The 18100-nt window shown below is 42.6% G+C and overlaps 1 protein-coding gene across 5 annotated transcripts in view; it reads left to right on the top strand.

The window, feature by feature from the left end:
* SEMA5A (semaphorin 5A) overlaps window positions 1–18100 on the top strand; it is a 505017-nt gene that overhangs the window by 87739 nt on the left and 399178 nt on the right. The window lies entirely within an intron of this gene.

Below are 18100 nucleotides of genomic sequence, written 5' to 3'. Positions count from 1 at the left end.
AGGAGGAGCAGCTTAAAGTTTGAGGAAGGCGTGTCATTGGCAAATGCTCATCTTAGTATAAGGTTTAGGGGTTCTACATTATTTTGGAAGCTTGAGGAAGAGCGAAAGATTAGTCAGATTAGCTTTTAGAAGGCAGCAGACCTGGTGATTTAGAACAAAACTGCTATGATTAGGGAACAAAGGGGGCCGTTTGTCAGTAGCTCTTTGTGCCTTTACGCTTTGTGGTACATAACAGCCTTGCCTCATCCTCAAAGAAAAGAGAGATGCTGGTTTTTCGAGAATTAATTTTCTTTCCTTTTGTACCTCATATTAATATATCTTGTCCTGGGACCCTTTCAAGACATGTAGCCCAAAAAGGCATCAAATTAATGTATTTAATTTTTCTTCTTTTGAAAAGTTTGGAGGGAAAAAAGTGTTGCTGATAGCAATAGGATGAATGTTTACAGTTGCAAAATACAGAGGAAGAAATCAAATACCCGGACAACTAGATTTGTTAGTCCTCAAATGGGCCTTAAAGCAATTAATCTAACATACCTCATTTTTTATATTAAGCAAGGAGGCACAGATAGGTAAAGTCATGGACAGCAGCTCATAGAGTAGACCATTCCAACATTCTTGACCATCAGCCCTTTGGTGTCGGAAATAATCATTTGTTATGATAATAATAATATTGAAGGTTTAAGAGCAATTTTGAGTGAGGAACTTGGTATGCATATTGTTGAAACCTCGACGTTTACTTGCAGCATGGTTTCTGTTACCACTCCTTTACAGAAGAAGAAACTGAGAGAAGTTTTATGAAAACCAAAAAACAACAGAAATACATATCCACTTTGCACAGGTAGAAACTGGTGACCGGATCTGAACTTAGATCACGTGTGATTTCTACTCCTCTGGGGAGCTTTTGAGAAGCCCTCTTCAAGGAGAGTTAGTGTGTTGTAGGTTTACCACATGTTCTTCTCTTTCTTTTAAGTATCCTAAGAAGTTCTGGGCCATAGTTTGTACATTCAGATATTGAATTTAGAAACAGCAGTTGTTAGTACAAACAGGGAGACCAATTATTTTTCTAAAAGCTCTGAAATAGATACATATTTGGGCTAGTTTGCGAGGCTCAATCTAGAACGTGTGTGGGGGGGTAAGAGTATGAAAACTCCAGATGCTTGCCGTGTCTTGGAGGCTTTGAGTTATATTCATGATGGAGAAAGCATTCCTGGAGAGATGAAAGGCAAGTTTAGTTGCTTTGTAGAACAGCCTGAGCAGGGTAGGGTGCTTCTGATCTCTCTGTTTGATCCTATTCGACTTAGGTAAGGCAACCTTTCTGTTGTCATTTAAACACCTCATTGAATGGCAATTTCCAAATGGTTTTTAAAAAATGATGTCTGCTGAGAGCCAGTGCTTCTGGAAGTTTTCCCCAGTGCTGGGTTTCCCCACCCCTTGCCTTGAATCACAATGTTTATTTTTAAAAGCTTTTGTGGTTCCAGCCGTCTGCCTTTGTTATTGCAGCTGGGCTGACTTAGACCTCCCTTTTCTCCTCCAGCCCCTTTGTGGTTTGGGGTCCGGTTAGGCTGCTTGAGGACTGGGCTGAAGGGACGGGAGTCTGAGGCCATGACACATCTGCTTTGTGTTAGCTCCTAAAATCACAGGTGTCCTTAATTGCGCTCTGCCTGCTCAAAGAAGCCATCCTTTTTTTCTTTGTCCTTTTTCCTCTGTTTTCTCCTTGAAATCGCTTGAAGGTTAGAGTTTTTAATTTTCTTGTTTTGTTGTGTTTTGTTCTCTGTGTCCTGTTCTCCTTCCTCTTCCCTGGTCAAATCCTGATGCTCATCTGCAGCCAGAGCCTGCTGCTTGTCTTAACAGAAGCAGCCAGTTGCAGAAGAGGATAAATCTCCCACGTAGGGAGAGTGTGGCTGCCACACAGTTTCCTCCTTGGCATGGCCAGGGACAGGGCAGCTCTGTGTCAAGCTGTGTAGCAAGTAGCTCCAGCCTCGCTGAAAGACGAAGCTGGTGAGTGGAAATTCTTCAGGGAATCTAGATTTACTTTAATTAGAATTTATGCCCCAATCTACGTCCTATAGCTGCAGGCTTCTTTGAAACAAAGAGCTGGCTCTTTCTGTCTTTGGCAGAGGCTTGATTCTTTTTAAGCACCTCCTCTAGATTGTCCTGAAACTCTTTTGACCCCTTTCTCCTCTCAGTGCTTTGTGCATTTGAGGCTCTCCAGTAATGTGTCCCCTGCTGACCCACTCCTGCTTCCCGGAAGAAGAAGAAGGGTCTTCTGTAAGTTTTAGTCAAAGAGCAGCCCTTTCTCTGCTTTTCAGTTCAAAATTTTAGTGGGGCTTAAGCCTTCTTTTCTTGTGGTCACCAGCTCTCTTTAAAGCCCTCAGTTTATTTATTTATACACACATCCTTATTTTAGCTTCTAATATTCTGAGAGATTGGAGGATTTTTAGAGCCTGATTTGGATGAAAAGTAAAATGGAATAGTCATTTTAAAATAGTTATCACAACTTCTTATTACAAGATTGCTTGATTGCCGTTTGAAACCCTTCTCTGTTCTGGCCCATTCATATTGACATACTGCTTCCCAGTCCTGATGCTTTCTCTAGAAATAAACTGCAATATGCTAACTGAGCAGGAAACTCTGGGAGAGGTGCCGTTAGCCTGCAATCCACTCAGCCTCACGGACTGGGCTGGGTAAAGCCCCATCTGATGCTGGCAGAATGAAAATTCTGGTACCTGAATCCTATTTATAACTCTTGGGTTTGATTTATCACTCATAAATTATTCTGATTTTCTTTATGAATCCATTTACAGAGCCTACCAACTTAGATTTTTTTTTGTTATGATGACGGAAATTAGCCTTCCAGGATTTGCAAAATAGTACATGCATCCCTTTATTAGTGCATCTTCTTAATCTGAGAACAAGTGATCTAGTTCTCTTAGTTTTGTTCACTTTCTTTGGACAACTGACAATATAGAAATGGAGGTAGAGAAAGAAAGATACTCAAATTTCCTTTTCATCATAAAGAGAGGAAAATGGTTTAAAGGAAGCCATTTCCATTCCAAAATGTAGTGGTTATAGTTCTGGAGATCATAATACAGAGGGAAACACTGCTAGAGGAGAAGAGCTTCAGGCTACCAGGAAGCAAGAAAGTGAGGGCTTTGGAGTTTTTTATGCTGTGACATTTATGAATCACATTGCTTTTTTGTTTTGTTTTTACGTTAAAGATCTCAGTGTACTAAAAGTCATTCAATTGAATTAAGATGCTTTCCTGGTTTGGAAAAGGCAGCACTGGTTGTTCTGTAGTGGTTTAACTTTTTCTCCTTTATACATTTTGTAGCCAGAAAACCTTTTTCAGTTCAACACATAACAGATGTGAATATGTCAAAGGGACCACTTATGACTGTGTTGGTATTTGAAGGTTCAAGTTAATAGCCTCAATTAGCCTTGGTCATCAGGAATATATTATCACAAGTGTAATGAGACACAATCAACTCTTCAGATTGTAATCACCCCTTAAGTCTGGAGAGCAGAGATCATTATCTGATGAGAAGATGAGGATCTGGTTCACGTTATGTAATGAGAGCAGTAAAGAGTCCCATGAGCCACTGCCAGAGCCTCCTCCCTCCATTCAGCACGTGACCTTGGCCACCATCCTGTCATCCCTGTATGCCCGTCCATGGTACAGAATTCTGTTTCTGCAGAGTCTATTTTTCACTCTAGGATGAGTTCAGTAAGGTCTCTGTCCAGGGTGGTTAGTGCCAGAAAGTCAGGCACCAGTGGCTCCAGCTTGCAGTTAGTAAGATGAGTTCTGTGCTTCTCTGAAGCAAGAGGGCTAGTACTTTGCTTTCAGGAGTGAGTAGGTAGCTTGCCCTGGATCTCCCTCTATGAAGCTGGTTACTCTTCCGAGTGATCTGTGCTCTACTTACACAGTCCTTCAGGTCGGCCTGTGATGTTCCTGTGTCAGGCTGGGGAACACTGTCAGGGTATTATAGCTGTTGCTCGTGTCCTTTGATATTTTAAGTCTATTCTCCGTATCCTTGAGAGCATGTGGTAATTATGCTCTATAAAGTGGCTGCAAACACTGAATTAGCAAATCCTGAACCACTGCTCCTAGGGGAAATACAGGGCTAGGTTCCTGTGAGCCTTGGGTCACAATATTTTTGTCAACCGGTCAATAAATAATCTTGTTTCAAGTGCATTTTTGTTAAAGACAACTTATTGAATATATGCAGTTGGTTCATTAACATTGAACTTATGGTCAATAGCCCTAAAATTGATGCCTGAACAAGGCTTATCTGACACATGCATTTTCTCCATAGGGCACATCACAGCCTTCCTGCACTTAGGAATACTAGACAGTTCTGCAACCCTATGCTTGGGGCCATTTTAAACAGACAAATCACCAACGAAAAGCACAAAAGTGCAAACAATATGGCACTAAATAGAGCATGTGGCACTTATTTTCAGTATGAGAGCTGAAACAAGAAGGCATAGGATTGCCTTGTCAGACCTCGGCTGGGAATGCATGTGTCAGAAGATTCAGATTTTCACTGCTCATGTCCATGAATGACTGGGAAGTGCCTCAAGTCTTGATGCTGAGGTTGCAAATACATTATAGCTAGCAGGTGAATTTGCAGATATGGAATCCGTGGATAATGAGGACCAACTTTATTTTTCTTTCGTGAATCTCAATGACTATGTAAAAGAAGTAACATCCAGACTGATCTGACTCCTTTTGTACTTTGAATGCTGCAGATATAAAGTAGATGTTTGGACTGAGGATAATGAAACAGGATTTTCTATCCATGGCAGTAAGTATCTGTGGTGGTTTGCAGCATTTCTGATGGCAGGTTAGAGTCTGGTGACATTGAGTCATTTGACAGGCTTTTCCCTCTGAAGTACTTCTCAGAAGAATCCTTCTTCCTGGATGATGAATTAGATCCCTTTGGGAGCCTTACAGCTTTTTTGCCTGCCCTCCCAACGGAATTATCATCCTTGGGCTTCACTGATTTTTCATGGACCTGGAGGAGAACAGTGACTTTGGAGCCTTTGTAATAAACAGCTTCTTCGGTAACAAGCTGGGTGAGGAAACTAAGGTTCTTTTTATTTTATAAGTTAGCACCGCGTCTCAGTTTTTCTTATAAATTTTGTTTGGGGAGAGTGTGGCTGGAAGCTATAAGAAAGTTTTGTTTGCTCTGGGTTAAAGAAGGCAGCTGTATTTGTGGGGGCTCACCTTGACTTTCATTTCAACATGGCCTTCATACTTCTTGCCAAAACAAGATGCCACTCTGTTTGCCCTGATGGGAGAAATTAGGGGCCAGGTTGGAACCACTGAGATGGGATGCATCTTGCCTGGGAGAGTGTATATTGTCAGGCATCAGGGAGTGCTGGCTGTGACTCCATAGCAGTTCCTCTTCAAGGTGTTGACTTCTGTTGACAAGGCCAGGGCGGCTTTGGAATTTCAGTGCAGCTTCAGCTCCAGGAAGCAAACCACTGCTTCATAGCCACGTGTCTGTCAAAGCAAATTGGAACTGAGGAGAAGGGGGCTCCCTCTGGTCATTTGAGCCAGAACAAAGATGCCTTTTGAGCAGTGACAGATTCTGGAGTGAATGTTTTTGAAGAACAAAGCCATGTCATTCTCATTTCTCTGCCTTTCCTTTCTTTAATGGTCTGTCCTCTGCATTAGGAGACACTGGAGGGCCAATTGTGAGCTGTAGGGGTGATAGATGGAAGAAATCTGGTGGAAAAGGTGAAGGAAATGGGTGAAAGAGAGTCTGTTTCTACTGACAGAGTTTATTATGTAACATCAGGTGGACTAAGTGTAGGGCTAACGCCTTTTAATTATTCAGATTTCCTTCATGATTATTTTTTCCTCCTCTTCTACCAGGTGGCTCAGCTAGAAGCACAGTCCTTACTTGCGTTTTCTCCATGCCGGGCGGGTTGACTTCTCTGCTAAGGAGAGTTGCTGTTTGCCATCCTCAGCCGTGCAGGAAAGATGATGGGGAACGTGACATGGCCCCAGGTTCACAGCAGAAGGAATCAAGAAACCTGGGCCATTTCTTACCCTCCTCATTTTCGTTTCAGGGAGGTTATGATCAATTTGTATCTTCTTAGTTACTGGTAGAAGAACTCTGTGAGCTCCAGAATATAAAAATAGGGGAAACCTAATTTGAAGGGATTGGGAGTAGTTTATCAAGGAATAGCAATAAACACCATATTATTGCATCAAATTATGGCTTGGTGCTTTACCTTGGAAGTCTTTGAGATAAGCAGCTGTCACCAACATTTCACGCCACTTTTCTGACTCTAGCTCTTTTGCAATATTTAGGAAAGGGGCACGACCTATGAGATTGTCAGTGGATAATGAATAGCCATGCCGCTGCTTCCAGTGCACCCTGAAGAAGAGAAGCAGGAATGGGCACACAGGGCAAGGCATTTTGTTCCCAGTCTAATGAGGGGTCTTATCATTTCCCCCACAATGCTGCCAGCTTTCCATTTGAATGAGTCTTGTTTATTGTTTAATTTCCCCAGCGTTTACAGTGGCTGCTGCATTGATAGGATGGTTCATGCATGATTAGATGGTTTCTCTGATGGGACATGTGAGGAGAGAGAGATAGATTTTATATTAGCATGCAGCTGAGTGGCTAAATGTCTTCTGGTCTGAGAGAGGATATGGATGACAGGCGTAAATGACAACAGCCTCTTAGTTTAACTCTTGAGTCTATGTATTAGAAAAAGAAATCACAAAGCAAGGACAGGTCTTTGAACTGCTGTAGTTTGACTTCATTTCTGTATCATTGCTTTGTTCCGTTCAGAGTTATACAAGCCTGTCTTTTTAAAGCTCTGTATTCAATTATTAGGCTTATTTCTCTTACGGAATACCTTCCCATCCACAGACTTAAAAAGTGGTTGATGAGATTGCTAAGTGTTAACTAACCAAGTACAACATGTGATAAAGTTGAGGTTAAAACACACATTTTGAAGTTTAAGTACAAAATGCTGCTAAGGACATACTGATTTTCTGGTGCTGACTTAACTAAAAGTATTTTCAGTCTTTTTTTTTTTTTGATGTGGTAGATAACATTATAATTTCATTTTTATTTTAGCCAGAGCACATATGTGTTTTCTAAAGCCTTGTGTAAAATAGAAAACTGGGCAGTGAGAAGAAAGCACCTTCAAACTTTTCTCTGTGGCTGGCTGGGGAGAGGGGACAGCTGGGTGAGCAGAGAGGGCTGTGAGTGTGACAGGCAGTGGTGAGGGCTCAGATGCTTTCAGGTCACTGGGTGTGTGAAGGAGCCTGGAGCCTATGATCATGAGCGTATGATCATGGAAGAAGAATGGGAGTCCAGACAGCAAAAGTGAGGACTGTTTTAATCAATGACTACAGAATGCTCCTGGTGATCCAAACGTCATTAATTTCAGACACTGGAACACTTTCTACTTAGCAAGTGGCTTGATATCTATGAAAAGTGCGCTTACTAAGGGGATTATCAGTATAAGCACGACATTTACAAAGATAATGTTTATATTTCTAAGGGGAAACTATTTTCCTTCGTCGTCCCTGTTGGCCACCGGGTTGGCCTCGTTCTCCCTGCTTGACTGTGTTCATGAGCAACCCTCCCCCTCTGGAGATGTCTCTGGGGCTGAGAGTGATTCTGAAGAGCAGTGGAGACAGCTTCCCTGAGGGGGTCTGTAGGAGGATCCTGGTACAGGGGACTCAGCTTAATGGACAGGAAGAGGGGAGACATCGGGATGTTTGCACAGAGTCTGTGCAAAGTTGAGCTTTTATGAGCATGCACAGGATGGACAGCCATTGTTATGTAAAACAGGGGGACCTAATCTATGAATAGCATGGAAAGCTGCTTCTAAGAAGAGAAAACCTCCTAAGGAAGAGTGTATTTTGAGCAAAGATGGGATCAAGGTAGGCCTAGGGTCTCTGGACGAGGAAGCTGTGGTTTATTCTAGTCACTTGTAAGAAAGGGGCTCCTGTTCGCTGCTAGCTGCCACATGTCACCCAGGCATCTTCTGGTTGTGTGGTATCTTCCAGACCTGAGTGAGGCTCAGGTCATTTCCAGGTTTCACCCGGGCTAATTTTCCCTGTATTTTTGGGTGATTTTAATTGATGTTAAAGTAAACTTTAATGATATGCCCGTGGTCTGTTAATATTTACACACACTCTGAGATAGAAGTGAGTAATTTTCATCAAACTGTTGTTCTTTTTTTTTTCTTTAAGTTCCAGGGTACACGTGCAGGAGGTGCAGGTTTGTTGAAGATGTAAACGTATGTTACGGTTGTTTGCTGCCCATCATCTAAGTGTTAAGCCCAGCATCCATTAGCTGTTCTTCCTGATGCTCTCCCTTCCCCATGCTCTCAACAGCCCCAGTGTGTGTTGTCCCTGCCACCCCCGGCCCATATATCTACGTGGTCTGATTGTTCAGTTACCACTTGTAAGTGAGAACATGTGGTGTTTGGTTTTCCGTTTTTGTATTAGTTTGCTGAGGATTATGGCTTCCAACTTCATGTCCCTGCAGAGGACATTATCTCCTGCCTTTTTATGGCTGCATAGTATTCCATGATGTATATGTAGCACATTTTCTTTATCCAGTCTATCACTGATGGGCATTTAGGTTGATTCCATGTTTTTGCTATTGGGAATAGTGCTGCAATGAACATATGGGTGTGTGTATCTTTATAACGATATATATTTCTTTGAATGTATACACAGTAATGAAATTGCTGTGTCAAATGGTATTTCTGCCTCTAGGCCTTTGAGGAATCACCACTCTGTCTTGCATAATGGTTGAACTAATGTACGTTCCCACCAACCAAACTGTTGTTCTTGAATATGCTCATTTACTTAGACCTGCCCTTGGGGATGCGAAGTCAGCTGACTAGGCAGATGCCCACTCTTGACCAGGAGGCAGAGAAGTAAACAGCAGAAGGTGATGGGAGAAATAGGCAAGCCAGCATCAGGCATCACGGTCCCAGAGGACAGGCAACCACTTTACACTGGGATGTCAGGGCCACCTGGATTTCAGGGAGCCAGCAGGAAGGACCGCTAGGTTGAATGGCTTCAGTGATGAAGTCAAGCCAGTAACATAAAATCTAAAGAACAAGAATGACAGGGATTTGGATTTAGTTTCCTAAATAAACTTCACAGCTACCACAAGGAGAGGTGTTACTGTCTCAATGGCTCGGCAAATCAAAACCAAAAAACAGACTAATACCAGCAGAGCAGTCAGTTTAATACTGTTCATTCCACAAAGGGAGGGAAGAAGTTGTCTTAACAGATGACTCAATTCCATTACTGGGGTAGGCAGAAGGGGTGGGGCTAACTCCCAGCTAGGAGTTTACCATGTGTCAGGCAAAGCTCTAAGCACTGTCAGTGTAAAATAACGAAACACTGTTTTGTCAAACATGGTTTGCATTTCAGACTGGTCTTGTTTCCTTCCCATTTGGCTCCACAGAGTGGACTTCCATTGAATGCTGGCAGTTGGGATGGTCTCTGGTTCCTTTACTAATTGGTTAACTTAGAACTTTCCTAAGATTATTCATGGTTCCTCTTCCAACTCTGTATGTTAGATCCACAGGATAGCTCAGCAAGGTTGGGGAGTGTCAGAAGTAGAGAGGACCCTGTTAAATCAAGTTCCTGGGTTGACTTTGTAAAGGTGTGTGTTGGGAAGCAAAGGGAAGAAGCATCTTGGCCCCTCCAAAGGTATATCTGCTTCCCCAGCAGGTTGAGCTCAGGACATGCCGACCTTCTGGTTCTCTTTGGGTGTCTGACTGGACCATGTTGTCTCCTAGATGGAGGCTGCAGCGTGGGCAGAGAGGCATCATGACTAATGAAAGGCAGCTGGCATGGCTGCTTTTACATATTAGTGAAACTGCTCCGTGTCTTCATTTGGGAGGAAGTTTCAGGACAGTTTGTACTAAAATGTGTGACATGACTCATTGCCAAATGTAAAAAAAAAACATGTCATTACATTCCCCTACATGTGTAAAAACTCTGAACACTGCGGTGTTAATGGGAAGGTAAGGCACCATCTGGTTTGTTGTGTTGTAGCTTATTTCTCATTTTTAATCACTAATTTATCTTGAGTGGATAACAAATAGAACAGAATTAGATTTTTGGTTATGCAACACACCCGGAGATTCACATAGTGTTAAGTCCTCTATAAAATATGAAACAAATGTTTAGGTGGAATGATTCACATTCCTGAGCAACTTGCCTGTGTGTAGTAATGTGAAAATGAGATGCTTTTTTCTTCTTTAGGCCTTGGTGTCCACCTTGGACAAGGAAAGACCCAGCAGGTCATTGGGACTGATTCAGATGGATTTAAAAGTCTTCTCTTTCTGTGTATTTGAAGACCCAAACATTCTGAAATGACTCCAGAGCAATTTGCTAGGTTTAAGCCAGAATAGAACATCAGAGGTTGTCTTCCAAGGCAAGGAAAAACACAGTTGGCTTGGCCCAGATCATTGTATACCACGTAAAACAGTGACACTAGGGTTAGGCATCTAAAATAAGTGTCACGAAGAGCCCAGTAGGCACTTTGGATTGGCTTGCACAGGTTTATACTAATGTTTCCGTTACTGAGTTGAAGGAGCACATCTTTTCATTTCACTTTTCTGAGTTTGTAGCTAGAAACTTCTAAAAATCTATTGCCTGTTCTGTTTTTAGGAAAATATTTTTCTGAATGATTTAACCAATGGCCATTTCACTAATAATTCATTGTGAATTTCACACTTAGCCAACTTTTATGGGATAAATGAGCCCCTCTCTGTTTTCATATTACTCAGCAGACCTGTCTGCCTTGGCTCAGCTCTTTTTCTGAGGAAGGTTTAGTGCCAGATATGGTTTAATCTGTGGCAGGCATTTCACTTTTTTATGTAATGACCAGAGGGCTGATATAAGAACCCAGCCCCGCCTTTTTAATGTTATAACAGGGACAGTTAAGTAACAAGAGTATTTAAGTAATTTTTTGAAGAGTTAAACCCTAATATTAGAATTAAATCTTAAATTTAGATATAGAGTTAAATCCTGAGGGATCTTTGTGTGGGCAAACTACTGCTTACAGAGTAAGTCTTATTGGATGTGTAATTCTGAATAAGTAGGAATTGAGAGATTCCATCTTTCAAAGGGTCTCAGACACCCTTTTTTCCTAGGCTCTGAGATTTTCCTCTACAAAGGATTGATCAATTTAGCTGTCAGAATGGAAGCCCAGAGGCTAGTTGTCCATGCAAATTAACCACTTGTGCCAGCGCTTCCAAATTGCCTGCATGAACAGTGAGCTTGCCCTTTGAAAACCTGGCACGTGGTGGCTGAAATAGGAAAGTAGTCACTATTCTGAGGCCCTGGTGTCCTTATAGAGGCAATAACAGAAATTGCTCAGTTGGAGCACTTGCTTCGTTTTTGGCAACCTGTTTGCTTTAGTAAAGAAGTCATTTTTGCCCCTCTCTTTCTTCCCCTCAGCCCCCATGCCTCTTTGCAGCTCAGAACACATCATTGTCTTAACGTGGGAGTAATGGAATAGGAAGTGTTGACTCCAGCTTTATTTTGGTTTCTGAGGCAATACTGGGGGCCAGCTACTTCTGCTAGCTTTAAATATTCACCAAAGGATAATCTGCCTGAAGACAAAATAGAAAACAATTGGATTTCTTCCTTCCAGACTGTTGTTAGGATTAGTCAATGCTTTGAGAAATGAAATCCCCTGTTACTGTATTCTTTTTCTTTAGGTCTGAGCTGTATTTAATGTTTCTAGATCATTGCATTGACAGTGACTGCTGTCTGATGGAGAGAGGGGGTCTCAGGCTGGATCTGGGCATGACGGCTCCAAATGGGAAGTGTATTTCTCTCTCGTGCCATCTTCATCTTTGGATACAACGTGTAGAAATGCCTGCTCTTCCATACGGGATGTAGAATTTGCCTCTGCCAGTCCCAGAGCCAGATGTTTGCATGATTAAGTGACCCAGGTGTGAGGTCATATGTCATCATGTGGGGACTTACTGTCCATGAGGCCTTGACCTTTGGGATTGGTCTCCAGGTGTCCTTGCTTTGGTGTTATGAGAGCCAGAGTCTCAATGAAGGGGAATCTCAACATCTGACACTTTTTTCCCCCCTAAGGGATGTGAGCTATTTACCCAAGGGATTCTTTATTAAATGTTCTTGATAAATATGTGGATTTACTTCTAGGTGAAATAATTAGCTGGTTACTAATGAGATGGTTTTTGATTTGGGGAAAAGCAATTCCAAAGGCTGAATTCCTTGAGGGCAGAGACCCTCCGTGGCATGCTGGTGTTATGCATGCCGTTCAGCACAGGATCCAGTGTGCTAAATTGGGATGTGGGAAAAATGTCTCTAATTGGACGTACAAGCTGATGTGGAAAAGAAGGCCATTTCTTTGCTTATTGGAATACAATATTATTGCATTTTACATCTATAATGATCTGATTATAAATGTGTGTGTGTGTGTGTTTTTCTCTGTACATTGGTTTTGTTCCACATTTTGTGTAGAAGGTCTCTAACTTTCTAAAGCTATGGTTGTTTGCATCAATGCTGTCCCTGTTAGAGACACCACTTCATTCAGAACCTGCTTGTTTGTGCAGAGCTTGGCCGGGATCCTGCTCAGATTCTATATTCAGGCTGACACAGGCAAACCTAGACGCAAAGAAACATCCTTAAGAAAGAAAAATCTTTAAGAACTGGACCCACTATATCCCATGTCTTAGTAACTCTGCTGTCAGCATTTAGACATCATAATGTCAAATGCTATTAAAAATTTAGGTGGTGACACTACTGGGTATGTATCTAAAGGAAAATAAGTCTTTATATGAAAAAGATACTTGTACACACATGTTTATAGGAGCACAGTTCACAATTGCAAAAATGTGTAACCAACCCAAATGCCCACTAATGAACAAGTGGATAAAGAAACTGTGGTATATCTATATGGTGGAATACTACTCAGCCATAAAAAGGAACGAATTATTCCTGGATGAGTTCGGAAACTATTATTCTAAGTGAAGTAATGTAGGAATGGAAAATCAAACATCATATGTTCTTATTCATAAGTGGGAGCTAAGTTATGAGGATACAAAGGTGTAAGAATTACACAATGGCCCTTGGGGACTCAGGGGAAAGGGTGGGAAGGGTGTGAGGGATAAAAGATGACAAACAGGGTGCAGTATATTCTGCCAAGGTGATGGTTACACCAAAATCTTACTACAAATCGCCACCAAAGAACACATGTAACCAAACACCACCAAACAATAGCCTATGGGAATAAAAGAAATTAATAAAAAGTAAACTAAAAAACCAAAATTTAAGTGATGACATTGAACCAATCCAGAGGTCTGTCTTTAAGAAATACACTGTTTTCATTTGAGTCCTGACGCTGTCTTGAATGTAAAGTGGGCAGCAATCTCATATTCGGGCGTCCAAAGGGGCTTGCTCCATGCACCAGCCTCTGACCCTAGCCAGTGCTGGCCGGTAGAGGAGAGAAGGGGAGGGGTATGCAGCTGCTTCCTGGACGATGCTAAGAATGGCCAGGACTGGCTGCTGCCTTCATCCTACACATTTTTCATCACCTCAAGCTTTCGTGCATTTTACTTTTCCTTTTCATATTGTTTCCTTGAATGCTGGGATATTTGCTCAGGAATGTGGGGGCAACTGGCAGCAGTGGAAGGGAATGGCCAGGAACTGCCCCCCTTCCTTGTACCTGAAGCCTGATACCGCTGTTATTTGTATCCTTCAAAGGTATCTAATGCAGGCATGAGAACCATAGCTAATAAAACTGCATGGTATTTAGAACTTTTGTGAAATAAGTAGATTTTAGCTGCTCTTATCTCAAAAAATATAACTATGTTAGATAATAAATATGTTAATTTATTTCACTGTAGTAACCATTTTACTGTATGTCACCCATTACATCATGTTTTAAACACCAATTTTCTATAACATTTATTTTAACAAAAGTTGAAGGAAACAATAATGGGACATTTTATAATGATAAATTATATCATATTTTCCAAAAGGCTGCACCATTTCGGGGCATCCCGTTATCCCTGTAGCTACTTCTGGTGCATTTTTCTTCCCCCTCTTCCTTTTCTTCTGCTCCTCCTTCCCCTTCCCCCCTCTCTGCTTTCTTCCCTACTACTTTTGCTTTAAAGCCTTATTCTCTGTTTCTGTCACCCACACTTTACTTTCTTGAGTGGCTGAGGTTTCCGAGGACCCCCAGCCACAGAGACCGCCTTTCTTCTAAGGGACATTGTTATCCTAAATGTCTGGTGTTGATTTATCCAAGCACATTCCTGTGAAGCCCACCTATGTGGAGCAAGTGACAGAGGCTGTGAGAGAAGCCCTCATGCAAGCCTGGACAGTCAGGCTGGGGACAGTGACAGAAATTTGCAGTACGTACAGCCAGAGTGAATGGCTTCTCATCCCACAGCCCACTTCTGAGTGCTGGGTCCTCCAGATTGTTCCTTTCAGTCACACCAGTGGCACTGGATGAAAGCACTTCCAAAAATAATGTCCTTTATGCATTTTGTATTTTAATTCCTACTGAGAAAATTCTGATTTTCATCATTTAAGTTATTGTCCTAAATTCAAGAACATTCATTCCTCAGTAAGCTCTCAAGACTGGCCTGGCATGTTAATTTTTGTCGTGTATCTGCAGGATAAAGGCTGCCACTCAGCTCACTTTTGGCCTCCAGAATAATGTTTAAATCTACATCTTACCTCATTCTGAGTAAGCTGGGCAGGGAGAAGGTTGCATATTTTAGCAGAAAGTCATGCGCTGATGGGCACTTAGTAATTTATAATTGATATTAAATCTTCTTCATGTTCTTCCATTTAGAGACACTGAACATTCAGCGACTCTGCCTTCCTTTGGATGAAGCCTCATGTGTTTTGCATGTTAAAATCCCTACGATCTGTGTGTCATCTACTTTTCCCTCTCTTAGCTGTCTGGAGTGGCTCCTTTGAGCCCTTCATGCCCTCGGCCTTGCGTGAGAGTGGCCTTGCAGGTAGTCCTGGTGGCACATGCTCCTGCTAGCCAATGCTGGCTGCCCCCACACTCCTGATGCCACCCTCCCTGCTCCTTGGCCTCCTACCTGGAATCCACCCTCCTGTTTACTTCCTTGTCTTCCTCCAGGACTTGAGCATGAGCCCAGCTTTCTATCTGTGACTCTCATGGCTTTACAGTCTAGATTTTTACCTTTGCAGAATCGCTTGTTTTCACCTATGTATTTCAGTTTGCACTCCTGCAAACTCATCATGGTGGGCTCCATGGTGGGGTTCCCACCTAACTCCAGGGGTGATACCAGGAACTCATGCTTTAACTCATTGTGGTGCTGGCCTAAGTGGCTCTTCCCTTATACTTTATGGCTTTCAGCTGTTCCTCCCTCATTTATTTGTTTCGCCTGCAGCGCACCCACGAAAACATACTTTTCCGTCTCTTTTAATGTCCTCCTTATCACCCACTCATCCCTCAGAGCCCACATCACGTTTCCCCTTTTCAGAAATCTTTCCTTGACTCTTCTGTCTGGAAGTAAATTCTCTTTCCTCCAGTTCATAGTATTTGTTGAACTACATAGCATAAAAATCATATGGAGAGCTCCTGAGATTGTAATAGCTTCTTGCTGTGTCTTCTAAGCACCTGCCATATGTGGCCATGGTGGTGCGCTGTGCATAGTGATTGACTGAGGGACCGATGATGAGAGGCCAGTCAATTAAATGCCGTGGTCACTGGTCTAATTCTTGCCTTTGGGAAATGCTGGCCCAGCACTTCTTAGGTTTCTTGAATCTGTATCTTTTAGGGTTTCTTTTCATTACTCGGCTAAACTTTGTGATGCCAGGTGGTCTTGTCCATTTTGATTTCCACTGTAACCTTACTGTTTTACAGTTTCTAAATTCAGCTCTTAAGACTGACCCTGACATGTTAATTTCTTTCATGTATCTGCGAGATAAAGGCCTCAGCTCACCTTTGGTCTCCAAAATAATGTTTAAATCTACATCTTACCTCATTCTGAGTAAGTTGGGCAGGGAGAAGGTTGCATATTTTAGCAGAAAGTCATGTGCTGATGGGCACTTAGTAAGTTATAATTGATATTAAATCTTCTTCATGTACTTTCATTTAGAGACAATTTGAAGAGCTTGTGTAGGTGGCCACAGGGCAAAACTTCTGGGAAAGAGTTACTGTTTGTAAATCAAAAGTGTTGCCATGATAGTTCTGTACATGTATGCTCATGGTGGCAGCTTTTAAGAAGCAGAACTCTGAAAATGATGACTCAGAGGATTTCAGAGGTTGGTTGTACCAAGGTGAATGCTAAGCTAAAAGAGAAAATAATATGGGTGACATGGAATTGAGTCAAACAGAGAAAATTATATGTTAATAAAAAATAAGCAGTTTCTTCTTAAATGGGTAGTTAAATGTCACTTAAAAAACTTTCAACTTCCAGTCTGGAGTGAGCCTCTGGGGCTCTGTAGTTTCTTTACCTTTTGACTTTATTCTCAGTTTTCTAGAAAACATGTCAGTGATTTATGATTGATGCTTTGCCTAATCTATGACCTTGCTAGGGGAGGACAGGAGGGCTCCGCTTCTGGACCTGTGAGAACCATCGTCTGTTCCTCTAGTTTGGCTCTAACTCAAGGCCTCTGCTTTGTCGCTGTCATTTCTGCTCCTGAGTGCATGCTCCCAGGCACATATGGGTGTCCTGGTGAGCGCCCTGTCTTCCCCAGGCAAGGGCTGACCCTCAGGAGTAGAGAGTCCTGATACTGCTCACTTGGCCAAAAAGCACCAGGCTGGTAAAACATTGTTTTCACTATTGATGTAAACACAGGCAGAGTAACAGCCCTTTAGGGTGGACATCCCTGAATCCTGCTGCTGGGACTGATTTCCTGTTTAGACATCAAATTCTGTAGGAAGCTGTGTTTTCCCCCAAGCCACGAGAGCTCTGTCCCGCGGGTGTTGCTTTTCCACAAGGAAGGGGCTGGGTTTTGGAGTCTGGTGGATGGACCAGGACCGTCTGGCCGTCCAGCCTGTGGCTGCCTGTCCTAGATTCAGCAGGGATGTCTTCTTCCTGCAGTATTTGCTCTCTGGTTGTGTCACTGATTGTGAATTCTTACAGTGTTCTTTATGGCACCTGTCTCTTTGTCATTTAAGAGACTGACCCATATTCCATAGGTGTGGCTTGGCTGTCCAGCTGAGGGGTCACATCAGCTCATTTGTGACCTCACTGGGGGAGGCAGGAGACCTCTCAGCCCTGTTTTTAATGTAGTTCTGAGACGTGGGAACTTACAGAAATTGCCAGCTCTTCATGGCAGTAACCAGTAGATCTGTCAAACCTTATTATTTAAATTTCAACTCAGATCTAAACAACTACAAGGAAATTTTAGTAATAATTGTGGTAAAACAGATTTTAGGGCTGGAGAGAGGAAGCTTGTGCATTCAAACATGCCATTTAGTAAAGAAGTTTCAACTGACATATTTTGTTGCCACAGCCAAAGGCGATATTACTGATGTCGTGAAAAGGGAATTGGCCACTCTTAGGAATATTTCTGAGACTGAGTGTGCTTCCCCCGGCACCTCTTTTGGCTTCAAGGATTTGCATCTGCTCCTTGTCCTGTCCAAAGGATGATGTCACGGACTTTCAAGGACTCTGCTGGGACTGGAGGGTTGGCCGTGCTGCACGATGTGAGGGTACCTGGGCTGCTGGGGCGTCTTGTGCAGGCACTTCCCAGTGTGTTGCCCTGGGTCACCCCTTGCTTACCACAAACATACCAAAGGTCCATCCTGGAGGAAGGGAGCCTCATGGAGAGGTAGTGCCACCTCGTCCTGTTCCCTCACCTCTGAGCCATAGGGCTTCTGAATTGGCACTTCAGTAGGTATAAAATTTTATAAATTTCCAACTGCTGTCATTCAGTTCATTTTCTGCAGGCAGATGGCCTTGGATCATGACTGAAGCCGATCGTGTGGGAATCACTGTCTAGAGGGATAGCCAGAATGTTCTGGGAAGTTCCTCCTCCTGTTTCCCCTTCATCAGGGTGGGCAGGAAGAACGTCAGGGTGTTTCACATTTATTGCAGCCAGAGGCTGCCACCTGGGAAG

The sequence above is a fragment of the Cebus imitator genome, unplaced genomic scaffold, assembly GCF_001604975.1.
Source record: "Cebus imitator isolate Cc_AM_T3 unplaced genomic scaffold, Cebus_imitator-1.0 Scaffold226, whole genome shotgun sequence".
NCBI lineage: Eukaryota > Metazoa > Chordata > Mammalia > Primates > Cebidae > Cebus > Cebus imitator.
This window is presented reverse-complemented; position numbering and strand designations above follow the sequence as displayed.